The sequence below is a fragment of the Miniopterus natalensis genome, chromosome 7, assembly GCF_054644295.1.
Source record: "Miniopterus natalensis isolate mMinNat1 chromosome 7, mMinNat1.hap1, whole genome shotgun sequence".
Classification (NCBI taxonomy): domain Eukaryota; kingdom Metazoa; phylum Chordata; class Mammalia; order Chiroptera; family Miniopteridae; genus Miniopterus; species Miniopterus natalensis.
This window is the reverse complement of record NC_142087.1, coordinates 44,325,686-44,338,009: the sequence shown is the minus strand read 5'-3', so window position 1 is coordinate 44,338,009 and position 12,324 is coordinate 44,325,686. Positions and strand designations below refer to the sequence as shown.

General features: G+C 46.8%; 1 protein-coding gene across 1 annotated transcript in view; it reads right to left on the bottom strand.

The window, feature by feature from the left end:
- The window catches only part of CABLES1 (Cdk5 and Abl enzyme substrate 1), a 94,566-nt gene that overhangs the window by 33,797 nt on the left and 48,445 nt on the right, over positions 1-12,324 (bottom strand). The gene's annotated exons all lie outside the window — the stretch shown is intronic.

Sequence of the window (12,324 nt, the reverse complement as noted above, 5' to 3'; positions counted from 1 at the left end):
CCCACCACCTCCTCTGACAGATGGTGTTCCGCGCTCCTTGCAAAATGCAGCCTCAGCACAGCAGCATATGCTGCCTCTTACTCAAAGGTTAACATGCGAGACACTGGCGAGGGCCTTTAATGAGAATATGAATCCCTTCTCTGGTGAGGTTTGCTGGCTGTGGGCTGCACATGCAAGATGGAGAAACAGAGCCATGAGTCCGGGGTGCCCAGTGCTGAGCCAACAGGCATGCCACATTTAAACCATTGACTTCTACTCTGCAGTATACAAGGCAAGAGCAATGGTGCCAGAAACCATGAGCAGGAAAGACACTCAGATGCCATTATGATCATTAGGTTTTTTTAAAATGCTGGCAGCATGTTAGGTTCTGAGAATAAATTAAAGGAACAATTACATAATCAGTCTTAGCCTCCATTCCTGCTATAAAGATACTACTGGAAATGGTTCTACATGATGCTCTTATGCAATCAAAGGCCACTTAAAAAAACATTAAAAAAAAAACTCTCAAAAGTACTTATCCTGGCATCTGAAAATAACATTTGCGAAAGAGAATTACTGATGAAAAGAATGGAGAAACGAGTGGAAATTTAAAAACAACATTCTTTAGTGCAATGGCAACCCACATCAGATACGAAACTTACTGACTTTTGTAATCTTCCCTTTTAATAATTGTAATAATAAAGCCAGGGGGAAAACAGTACTACTAATTGCATCAGGTTTGGGGATCTTAACCTTGTTTTAAAACTGTATTAAATTGTTTACACGTTCAGAAAAGTCAGGCTTCCTGGTGTGGCAAACAGGTCCTCTGTCTTCTAGCTCTTCTACTCCTCTGGACTTGACACACACGGTGTTTCCTCCTGCGCCCTTCACTCATTATGCTAAAGGACTTGCATACCCCACCTCCAAATCCCCTGCTGTTTCCTACCTCGGTCCCTTTGCATGCCATTTTTTCTGCTTGTTGTGCCCACAGGGTATGCTTGGTATACTCCTATTTATTCTTCAGCACCTAGCTCAGAAATCACCTCCCCAGGAAGCATTACCCCCCTTCCCTGAGTTCCTCATGCCCTCTTTGGTGCTGCTTCTGTTCCTTATTTCCACTTCAGGAGTGCACTGATCACAAGGGCTGCTAACCAGTGCTGCTCTCCTCTTCTAGCGGCGATGAGGTTTAGCACAGGGCAGACCCTCCCAAACATAGACTGGGCAGCGCTGTGCTTCAGAGCAGCATCTGAGTACCCGTCACTGGGGGACAGGGCTGTGGCTGTCATTCATTCCACAGTGATTCTTGTCTACAGTGGCCGACAGGACCAAAACAACTTTCCCAGCTTCAAATACCAGTGGGGTCCCCTTTGTATGACCTCAGGCAGCTTATTAACTCTTCTGAATCTCATTTTCCTCATATGAAAAATAAGATAAAATGAGCAACTACCTTATTGGAATGTTGCAAAGAGTAAATGAGGGTATAGGAGAGCCCTCAGAGTGCTGCAAATAATAGGTACTCAATAAATATGAACTATTTTTCACTGGGGACTGCCTTCTTGGGGTGAGTTAAGTTTTGCCAGCAGAGTACTTAGATTGAGAACCTTTTCAGATCTCTGTATAAAATACACAGGCCTGCCCAGACATGACAGGCCATGCTCTAAGGACAGCTGAAGAAGACATGTGTGGCCCGTCTACAGAAATATATATACAGCCCTGGTTAGAGCATTGGCCTGTGCACCGAAGGGTCTCAGGTTCAAATCCCAGTCCAGGGCACGTACCTGGGGTTGCAGGTTCGATCCCCTCCTTGGTAGGTGCACGTGCTGGAGGCAACCAATCAATGTGTCTCTCTCACATCGATGTTTCTTTTTCTCTCCCTCTCCCTCTTTCCCTTTCACTCTCTCTAAAAATCAATGGAAAAAATATCCTCGGGTAGGATTAACAACAAAAAAATGTACATGCACACAGAGGTTCTCTTCCCTCTCATGGGAGATATTTCTCATCAGCCACCACAGACCCCAGCCCTGGTCACTTCTGCAAGCACATGGCGTCATATCCAGAGTGGGTTGCCAAGGCCTGAAGGCCAAGGGTTAAATAAATCATGAGCACACCTCCCTACCGAACACCAGCCTGACTCCCCGGCCTCTCACAGAGAACAGCAACAGAGCCGACGCTGCAGTGCCTGTGTCAACTTACTTAAGCAGACGTAATAATAGCTAACACTTATTGTCTATTAGATGCCAGATTCTAAATATTTTAACTGAGGAGGCGCAAGTAGGTGACATGCTGAAGGTGACACACTAGCAGGTCTGACTGTCCATGGATTTTATTACCACCATGTGCCATGATGCTTTGCTCTGCTCAAAGACTTACTAGAAAAGTCTGCCTCTGGGTGCCCATGGACTTCTTGGACAAAAAGTCTACCTTCACCCAAGTTTTTAAGGGTGGCTTTCCAGTCTGGCCCAAAGGTCACCAGGCCAAGCATGGGGTGGGGACAGAGGGTGACTGAGTACAGCAACAGCCGTTGACACCAGAGCTGCTGGAGCGCAGGGTGGCTCTGCACTCCCGCTCTGCTCAGCCTGGGCCCCTTTCCAGATGGAAGGAGAGAGGTTCTCCACACCCACCACCACCATCACCACCCACTGCTATCCACCCAGGAGAAAAGCCTGGAACAACTCAGTCTTCTCCATGTCACTCGACATCCTTGTCTTCTGCAACACGGAGGAAGGAATGTGTTGAACAAACTCATCTGGCTTAGCGAACTGAATTTTCGTCACTTAACGCTAATGTGTCCTTCCTTCCCACACACCAAACTTGTTTGGACATTTTTAATAGAACAAGAATATGAGAGAATATAAATGCCTGCGAAATGTAAGCATTCTTTCCAAAGTTTCAGCCACAGTGTGCCCATTAGTAAATGAGCTGCATTGTTCTGCTTAATGAGTGCTCGCACTGTGTGATCCTCACCATTTAGGTCTAGGAGAGGCTGACAACTTGAGTCTCATTCAGAAAAACATGTTATTCTAATGCACAGGTCAAGTTGAGTAACTAAATCTGGAATGTTTCCCAACAATTCTAGCGAGGTTGGTACTTCTCTGGTTGGCCACTCTCAAGCAGCTGGAGCGAGGAGGTAAGTAAGGGCCATCACATCTTTGGGCGCGTTCCTTCCATTCTCGGGCCCGCCATTCCGTAGCCTCTCACTTTCTGCAGGGACCAGAGGAGAAATCCTGAGCAGAGACCCCCAGAGCAGTCCCCAGCAGGTCTGCAGCAGTTCACGCCTGGAGGAGCTGCAAACAGCCAACGGAGCTGCCGAGAGCACATCCTACGTGTTTCTTGAAGCAGCTCTGGAATCCGGGAGGGACGGCAGGCCTCAGCCAGAGCAGGCGAACTTCAACGCGTGGCGAGCTCGAATCTTCTGTTTCCTACACTGGCAACTTTGAGTAGTGTGAGTCTAAAGACCAGCCGCGGTGTCCAGAACCTGGAGGGTCCGTGTGAATTTTGCTCTTTATAAGCATCAGGCAGCGTCCATCACACTGCACATGCACAAGAAAATCAGACTCGTTGCCTCCCCTCCGAGTGCTTGTGCATTTGCGAAAGAAGCAGATCAGATGCTGGTGAAGAAGGACCTAAGGGCCAAACTCCATTTCCAATGGGCTCTGGAAATTGACCGCCTCCACGCCTTCACTTCCAGCCACTGCAGCCATCTTTTTTTATGCACAAATGGCACATACAAGCCCACATAATTTTCCCCATCTGAGACACGTACGGTTTACTTAGAGTCAAGATGACCAGAAAGCATTACAAGGAAGATTAGGGCTTCAAAAGGGGAACTGACGCCAGAGAGATGGGTTTTTAAGGAATTAAAGATCACATTTCCATACACAAGACCCTGTCAGCAGAAAGAAAAAAAAAAGGAAAGGAAAATAAAATAAAAGGCTCCCCAGTGCTGTGGCCCACATGGCAGAGCTCCCTCTGGATCTAACGCTTTCCAAACCCTTACAGGAAGCACCGAGCGTGTTCTGCAGCTGGAACACCGGCTAGCTTTCTTCTTCATGCAGCCTCATTTCCGTGCTTAGGAAAGTGTTTCTGGTATGAGGGAGCTTGTGGCTTCAGGCCACAAGGCTTGCACTCCGCCAGTGAGATGCAGGAGGGCTCAGCACAGCCAGGAAATGTACAAGGGTCCCCACAGTTGACAGCACCATGGACCACTTTCACCGAATCTGTTTTCAACCCCTCAGCCCAGTGCTGACAGTGTCTGAGCAGACAGCATCCAGTGCCATCCAGGACCCTTAAGTGTTTCCTCTTATGCCAAAAACCGGCTTCTTGTTCTATGTCCAGAACCCTGAGGAGTCTCTCCTGGCTGTGAGAAGGTCTGAGCTCTTCCAGGTGGAATATTCCATTAAGGCAGAAATATTCTCTTAAGGACATAAAAACAAGCAGCCAACTTCAAATGTTAGAGCAAAGAGAACCACATTCACAACAATGGTAGCTGAGGAGAGTGATGCATGAACAGAGCCCAGGGGTGTCCATGGGCCAGGCGTCCACGTACGGTACTGGGCACACGGGTAGAAACGCACGCTCAAATTCTGTAGTTCATTCCCTACATGCCCAGCAATCAAGGCATTTAAGAACACACTTAAAAAGACCGGTTTCGTGGGTTGAACTGTGTGTCCTCCCAACGGACATGTTGAAACCCTAGCCCCCAAAACCTGTGAATGTGGCCTTATTTGGAAATGGGGACTTGGCAGATGTAACCAAGTTAGGGTGAGGTCATAATGGATTCTGGTGGGCCTTAGATCCAATGACTGGATTTAATAAGGAGAGAGATTTGGAGAAACCCAGACACACAGAGGGAAGGCCATGTGACGAAGGAGGTAGAGGCTGGAGTGATGTGGACAAAAGGCGAGGCTGCCAAGGATAGCCTGCAGCCACTGGAAGCTGGAAGAGGCCAGGAGGATCCCTCTCTAGAGTTTTCAGAAGGTGTGTGGCCCTGAAGACACTTAGATTTCTGACTTCCGGCTCCAGAACTGTGAGAGGCATGTTTTGTTGTTTTAAGCCACCCAGTTTGTGGTACCTACTTTGTAGGGCAGCCCTAGGAAACAAACGAACAACTGGCATGCAATCACCCTCTTCCCAGTATTGCTCAGTCGCACACATCACTGCAGGTGCTCTGTGCACTCCTCCTACATTTGCTGATGCAAAGACAATATTATTCCAGTTCAGGGAGCTGGGAGGAGGGCAGGAGCCTGTGGAGAAGAGGGACCTAGAAGCCGGGGCAAGTCGTGGGGTTGGGACCTGGGACAGGCGCTTGGGATCTGGGTCAGGTCCTGGAGGAGGAGTGGGATTCCAACAGTGAGAACAGGGAAGGAGAGCACAGGGTGAAGGGAAACATGACCCACACAGTGATGAGTGAGGCCCCACAGGGCATCAGAGCGAGGGGGTGGGGGCATGGAGCTGGCACAAATCAGGCAGGAAAATGCATCTGCAGATCTATGCTAAGCAGCCCACAAATAAAAGATGGTGGTATTAACATCAGTGGAGGTGTTAGTCTTCTTATCATGACTGCTCATACCACCTCCATCCCCACAGCCACTTCCATTACCCTAGTATTACCACCACGACAGTAAAGGCCTTCCCTGCCTAAGGTATACCTAATGCTACAATGCAGGGAGTGGTGGGAGATTTCTGAGAAACAAGTTACATGATCTTCCTCTCCTCCTCCCTCCCTTCCACAGATATTTCCTGAGCACTTACTCTATGCCAGACACTGCTGGTGCTGGGAATCCGAAAATGAACCACAAAGGCAAGGGCTCTATCCTTACAAAGCCATTTAACCATTTTTAAGTGTACAAAAAATTGCTTTATTAGGTGTCTTCTATCTGGATGCACATGTCTCCTTCCAGGAGAATGGCTGTTATATATACATACATACGTATGTGTGTGTGTGTGTGTGTGTGTGGCTCGATGAAACAAGGCAGAAGATCAGGCTCTTCCCATCTGTTATGTGTCATCTATCCTGCCTTCCACAAGCAAGGGGCTCAGAAAATCCGAGTCAGCCGCAACAGGGCCATCCCAGTATAAATCCAATGTCTTAAAACATGACACTCACGCTGATCAAAACATGACAGGTGGAAATGACCCTGGGTGGGTGCAAAAGTGACACATACACTTCCATGATACCATCCTCTGATTAGGACAAGCTAAATCTGCTCACTCTGTAGTTACATCTAATCATTAGTCCCCATGAACACACTGTTAATCTAAATTCCAGCATATTTTTTCACAGACTTCTGAAGGCCTCTATACTGTACTATAAATCATTTATCCCTGCTAAGTTTAGCCTTGGTGCTCTGGGCCTCACACTTCCAGCTGCTGAAGTAACTGAGTGCTGGTTCTCCTGTCACCTTCTCTTTCTCTCCCTGGGCCTCGGGACTCTCTTAAACTCCTCCTCAGGCTGACAAGCACTGGCTAACAAGTTTTAGCTGCCTGCAGGTTCTCCAGCCTCCCCATCGCCCAGCCCGCTGTTCACCACTCCATCCACTGGGATATGAGGAGCAGTCTAACCTCCTGCTGAAGTCAAATGCCATGTCTATAGCAGTCCCCTAATTTACTAACCTGGTTATTCCTTCAATAAGCAAATGAAGTTAACACGATGTTTTCTCAGGCAAGTCATTTGATTGGTAGCAACCTCCACCCTTCTAAAAGCACCCAAACCTTCCGTCTAATAATCCGTTCCAGAACGCTGCCAGCAATCGGCTCCGGGCTTTGCTAGTTCAGGATTCTTAGAATTTACCCTCTGCTACTGTTTTGGTCTCTTTTTTACTTTCTAAAGGCCACATTTGCCTTAGCATTCAACTTAGAACTTCTTTAATTCTCCATGGTGCTTTGATGATCACTTGCATTTCTAAATCCTTTCCATTCCCTGGGATCTATGAAGACTAAAACTCATTCAAAAGGCATCTTCGCTTATTTATTCCACGAACACTTACTGAGAGTAAGTGTGCCTAGCACATTGCTTTGTTTAGAGTCTACATAGCATAGTTTTATTTGTTAAAGAAGCTAAAACTAGGCCAACAGCTGACACTACTCTGTCCTTATACCATCAAACCTTAGAAGTTCACCATCCCTTCCCTCCCTATCCTGAATATGGTTTAAAAAGCCCACGGCTATCGCTGGCATTTTACTTACTGTATTGTGATAAAATATATGTAACATAAAATATGCCATTTAACCATTTTCAAGTGTACAATTCAGTATCACTAAGTACACACACAATGTTGAACAACCAGCACCACTACCTATTTCCAAAGCTCTTCCATTGCCCCAGGCAGGAACTCTGTACCCATTGAGCAATAACTCCCTTTTCACCCAGGCCCTGGTAACCTCTAATCTACTTTGTGTCTCTATGGATTTACCTACTCTGAATATTCTGTGTAAATGGAACCATGCAATACGTGACCTTCTGTGTCTGGCTTATTTCGGTCGGCATAATGTTTTCAAGGTTCATATACACTGTAGCGTGTATCAGCACTTCTCTTTTTTACGGCTGAATAATATTCCTTTGTATGTACACACCACATTTTGTTTATCCATTCATCTGCTGATGGACACTTGGGTTGTTTCCACCTTTTGCTAATGTGAATGATGCTACTATGAACACTGGCTACAAGTATCTGTTTGAATTCCTCTTCAATGATTTTAGATAGGTACCTGGCAGTGGAACTGCTGGGTCACTTCGACAACTTTACGTGTAACTTTCTGAGGAACTCCAGAACCATTTTCTACAACGGCTGCACCACTGTACATTCCCACCAGTAAAGTTACAAGGGTCCAATTTTCTTTCTATCACTCTTTAGTTCATTCTAGACTTGAGTCTTCCTCCCAGCATTCTTACACATTTGTCATTCTTTTATCAGTCCTTGGCCTTTAGCTAATGAGCTTTAAAAAATCAGAATTCAATAGAGAGTTTTCTCAGAATCTACTACAACTTGCTATTCTACAGTGTGTGGAATTTTCTCTCCCACCCCTCCCTTCACTTATGAGAAGGAGCTTTGTAATCTGATGCCTGGATAAATATCCCACTCCCGCTTTCTAGCTAAGTGTTCCAGTTTCTTCCTTTGTAAATTGGGATGAGGAGTGTATTCATTTCCTAAGGCTGCAGTAACAAATTACCACAAAGTTAGTGACTTAAAAATAACACGAATTTATTATCTTACAATTCTGGAGATCAGACCTCTGAAATGGGTCTCACAGGGCTAAAGTCAAGGTGTTAGCAGAGCTGGTTCCCACTAAAAGCTTTGGGGGTTGCTGCATTCTTTGGCTAATGGCCCCTTTCTCCATCTTCAAAGCCAGCAATGGACAGCTGAGTCTTTCTCACATTGCATCACCCTAACTCTGACTCTCCAGTCTTGTCTCCCTCTTCCACTTTTAAGGACCCTTGTGATTACATTGAGCCCACTCAGATAATCCAGGATAAACCTGCTATTTTAAGGATTATCAGCAATCTCAAATCCACCTGTTACTCTAATTCCCCATTGCCGTAACCTAACTTATTCACAGATCCTGGGGATATGACACGGGCCTCTTTGGAAGGGTGCAGGGGATGTTATTCTGCCTAACACAACAATAGTAACAGCTTCCTCATAAGGCTGTCTCAAGGATTATGCGTATTTCTAAGTTCTTTCCATTTCTCAAGATATAGTCCTGAACACTGAAATTCATTTAAAAGGTCTTTCCACTCATTTACTCAACAAGCACCCACTGAATGGAGTTAATGAAACAAAACCTATCAAGTACTAAGAGCCTGGCACCCTGTAAGCACTCAATAAATAACAACCACTATCACCTTATGATAGTCATAATTTTATAATCCCTTTTGGCAATATGGTCACAGCCACAAGAATCCACTTCTCAGTCTGAACTTTCTGTGATCTGTCTTCCCAAACCCAGCCAAGTATTGCTTTCTTTTCCAACTATCAAGTCCAGCATGACTTCCTCATGGCCAACCTGTCTTTGTGTTAAGGCAGAAAAAGAACTGGAGTGCAGTAGCTCCCATTACTTCCCCTACCTCTTAGGAGGTGGCAGCACCCAGCAGGACCAGTAGAGAACTCATCACAGTCCTGGCCGGTGTGGCACAGTTGGTTGGAGTGTCCTCCCGTACACTGAAAGGTCTCAGATTTGATTCCTGGTCAGGGCATATACCCGGTAGGTTTCGGGTTAGATCCCTGATTGGGGTGCATCCGGGAGGCAACAGACTGACGTTTTTCTCTCTCTCCCTCACCCTCTCACTTCCTCCCTCTCTCTCTAAAAACAACAAACAAACAAAACTCATCACACCATCTGGCTCTAACAGCAGAGCTGAAGCTTCCACAGCTGGGTCTGTCATCGGTGTCCAGGCTCCATCCTTAGCTCCACCGGGCCCAAAGGTCTGCAGTGTGGCTCCAAAACACTCTCAGCTTGTTTCTCTACACTGCAGCCACACACAAGGCCTCTAGCAGGTCCCCAATCCAGCCTCACAGAATTCACTGATTCCAGACGCGTGAAGATGGTTTTCACTTGAAGCAGACACCATCCTCCGCCAGGACCGTGCCTTCCTGAAGGGGCTCACTTCCACTCCACACGCCAGCTGGGGTTCGTCTAATGCCGCAGAGAGAGCTGGGTGAACACGGAGATGGCCGAGGCCCCAAGATTCATTTCTAAGCAGCTACCCTGATATTGCTCATCATGAGGTCGACTCGGGTTCTTTGTTTTGTTTTTCCAATAACACAAGGATTGTCTTGTATCATATTTGGCTTTGGTTTTATTACCTTTTTCTCTTTTTATCTTATAAATTGTGCTTAACACTCACGGTCAGGTCAGGCATCGAGCCTCAGGGCAGATGCTCCCCTCCCATCCTGTCAGCTGCCCTCTCTGGTCCTTGCGGAGACGGGAGCCCAAATCCTCCTCAATGCTGGCACCTTGTCACACAGTCCACAGGTTTGGAACAGAGGAGCCTTGACACCAGGGACTTCAGAGCCAGGACAGTATGGGGGCCCCAAGTTCAGCCCACAGATTGAGACCCTGGTCTGTGCTGGTCCAAGGTCACAAGGGGACTCGGGAGCTGTGTACAGCGTTTGAGTGGGCAGACGTCAGGGCTGGAGGGGGCTCCTTTTCAGTCTCTCTTCCCCGGGTGCAAGAGGCGAACATATCAGTACTCAGGCCATTCTGTTTTCAAGTCCAGACCTTCAGGATCTTTAATGAACACCTCCAGCCTTCTCCATAGTCTCTTTCCTCCCCAACACGGGCAGGGAAACCTGAGCTGAGTGGCTCCAACACTCGCTGCAGGAGTGTCTCTCCTGTGTGGTGTTGTGTACATGCCTCTGTACAGCCGAGGTGGGGGAATCGGAGACCCCTGCCCAGCCATCGCACCTATAGGGACTTCTGAAAGCTGGACAAGGATCCCTCCTACCCACCACTGCTGGACAGGAGCTCATCCACATGTCCCCAGCCACGCTCCATCAGGACGATCTCGCGCAGCTGCTGCGGGGGCAATTCTCCTTTCCTTTCTCGAAAGGCTGGTCACATCCTTCCATTCATCAGCTCTTGACCACGATTTCCTTCTGTCTCCTCAGAAATCGTATTTTCTTCCGGGCGTCCTCCCAGGTTCTTTCTTTCATCTAAGAACAACCCATCCTTGCTCATAAAGCAGAGGGGGAAGGGAAGCACCTCCAGTCCTTTCATTTTCCTTTGGCACAGGAAAAGCAGTTCTCACCTGGGCGGTTACAACTGGCCGGCCACAGCCTCCAGCCTGTGGTTCCCATAACAGCTGGGAGAGCTTGCTTTCCTGTCCTAAATTCCAGTCCTAAATTCTCAGATCTTCAGATAAGCTAATAGTCTCTCCTGGCTCCCTCAGAAAATTCCCCAGCAAAACTGCCAGCAACTGCATGCTTTCCGGACCGTTTATACTATTCCTGGGTCAAGGGTTGGCTCCGTAATGTACACCGGCAATCCCATTAGTCCAAACCTTTTATTAGCCACATCCTCTCACCACCAAACCTGCCAAGTGATTATCTGACTCATATGCTCGACCTCGGCGAGGTGGGGAACACTATTCATGTAGCCCACTCCTTCGGCTTTGCCATTGACTTTATGTAGGAATTAAAGGCTTTCATGCTTATTTTATGGTTAAAGAGATTATGGATAAAAACACAAATGTAAATAAAGGATAAGTAGTTCTACTAAACCATGCATAAGGTTTAGATTCAGTAATTAAGAGCCACAAAAGACAAGAGAAACACAGTGGTTAAATAAGGTACAATAATTGTAACGGTGGGAGTGAGGGGTGGGGGAGAGATTCGAAATACTCTGTATAACAGATGACAATTGGGTACATTTTAACAGAAAGCTCTGTACTTAAAATAAGAATATATACTGCCTGTGTGGAAATTATTTGACAGAAGAGCTCAGTTTTACTATTCTAAAATCGCTGAATAGCCATAAAATTATGTTCTCCATTCCACTAAGGTTTAAAAAGTAGGTGTAAACTTCAAGAAAATAAGTCTTTATGAACTGTAATCGTTGTTGTTTGTGTTGTACGATGTATTGTACACCAAATAATAGCAATTCTGGGCCTTCATCATTCTGAGTCTAACAACCTTTTAGCAATTTTCACGTGCCAGAGTATCAGTGGTCTTCGTAAGTCAGGAGATCAAACAAAATAGTCTTTGCACAGGGCCTCTGCACTGGGATGGTGTCTCTAACTCTCCCATTCAAGGGAAACCACTATCCAGGGCACTGGTTAGTAGAGAGAAGCTGTCCCTAAGGGGTACAGAGGGGTACAGAGCACCAGGGCACCCAGCGCGGTCTTGAGCTCTGTTCCAGCATTGTTCTCGGGCTGCCATGAATGGACTAAGCATTCAATCACAGACGTGTCAGCGGGGACGATTCTGATCTATTTGTCACTAGGATATTTGTTGTTGTTTTGTTTTAATTTATTTTTTATTGATTTTAGAGAGAGAGGAAGGGAGGAGAGAGAGAGAAACATCCACAGGCGAAAAACATCAACATCAATCCACTGCCTCCTGCACGCCCCCTACTGGAGATCAAGCCTGCAACCCAGGCATAGGAATTGAACTGGTGATTGCCTGGATGCTCAACCACTGAGCCACACCGGCTGGCACCAGGATAGTTTTAATATCAAGGTTGTATCAATTTCAACCAAGATAATTTTCATTTAACAGCCCTTTCTGAAAGAGCAAGTGGAGGGCTAGAGAAGCACGTGCCCCAGAGGTCGGCAGCCCAGGAATCTGAACCAGCGCCCGGGAAGCACCTGCTGGCAGTGCCATGACTCTGCTCTCCTGCAGCTTCAAG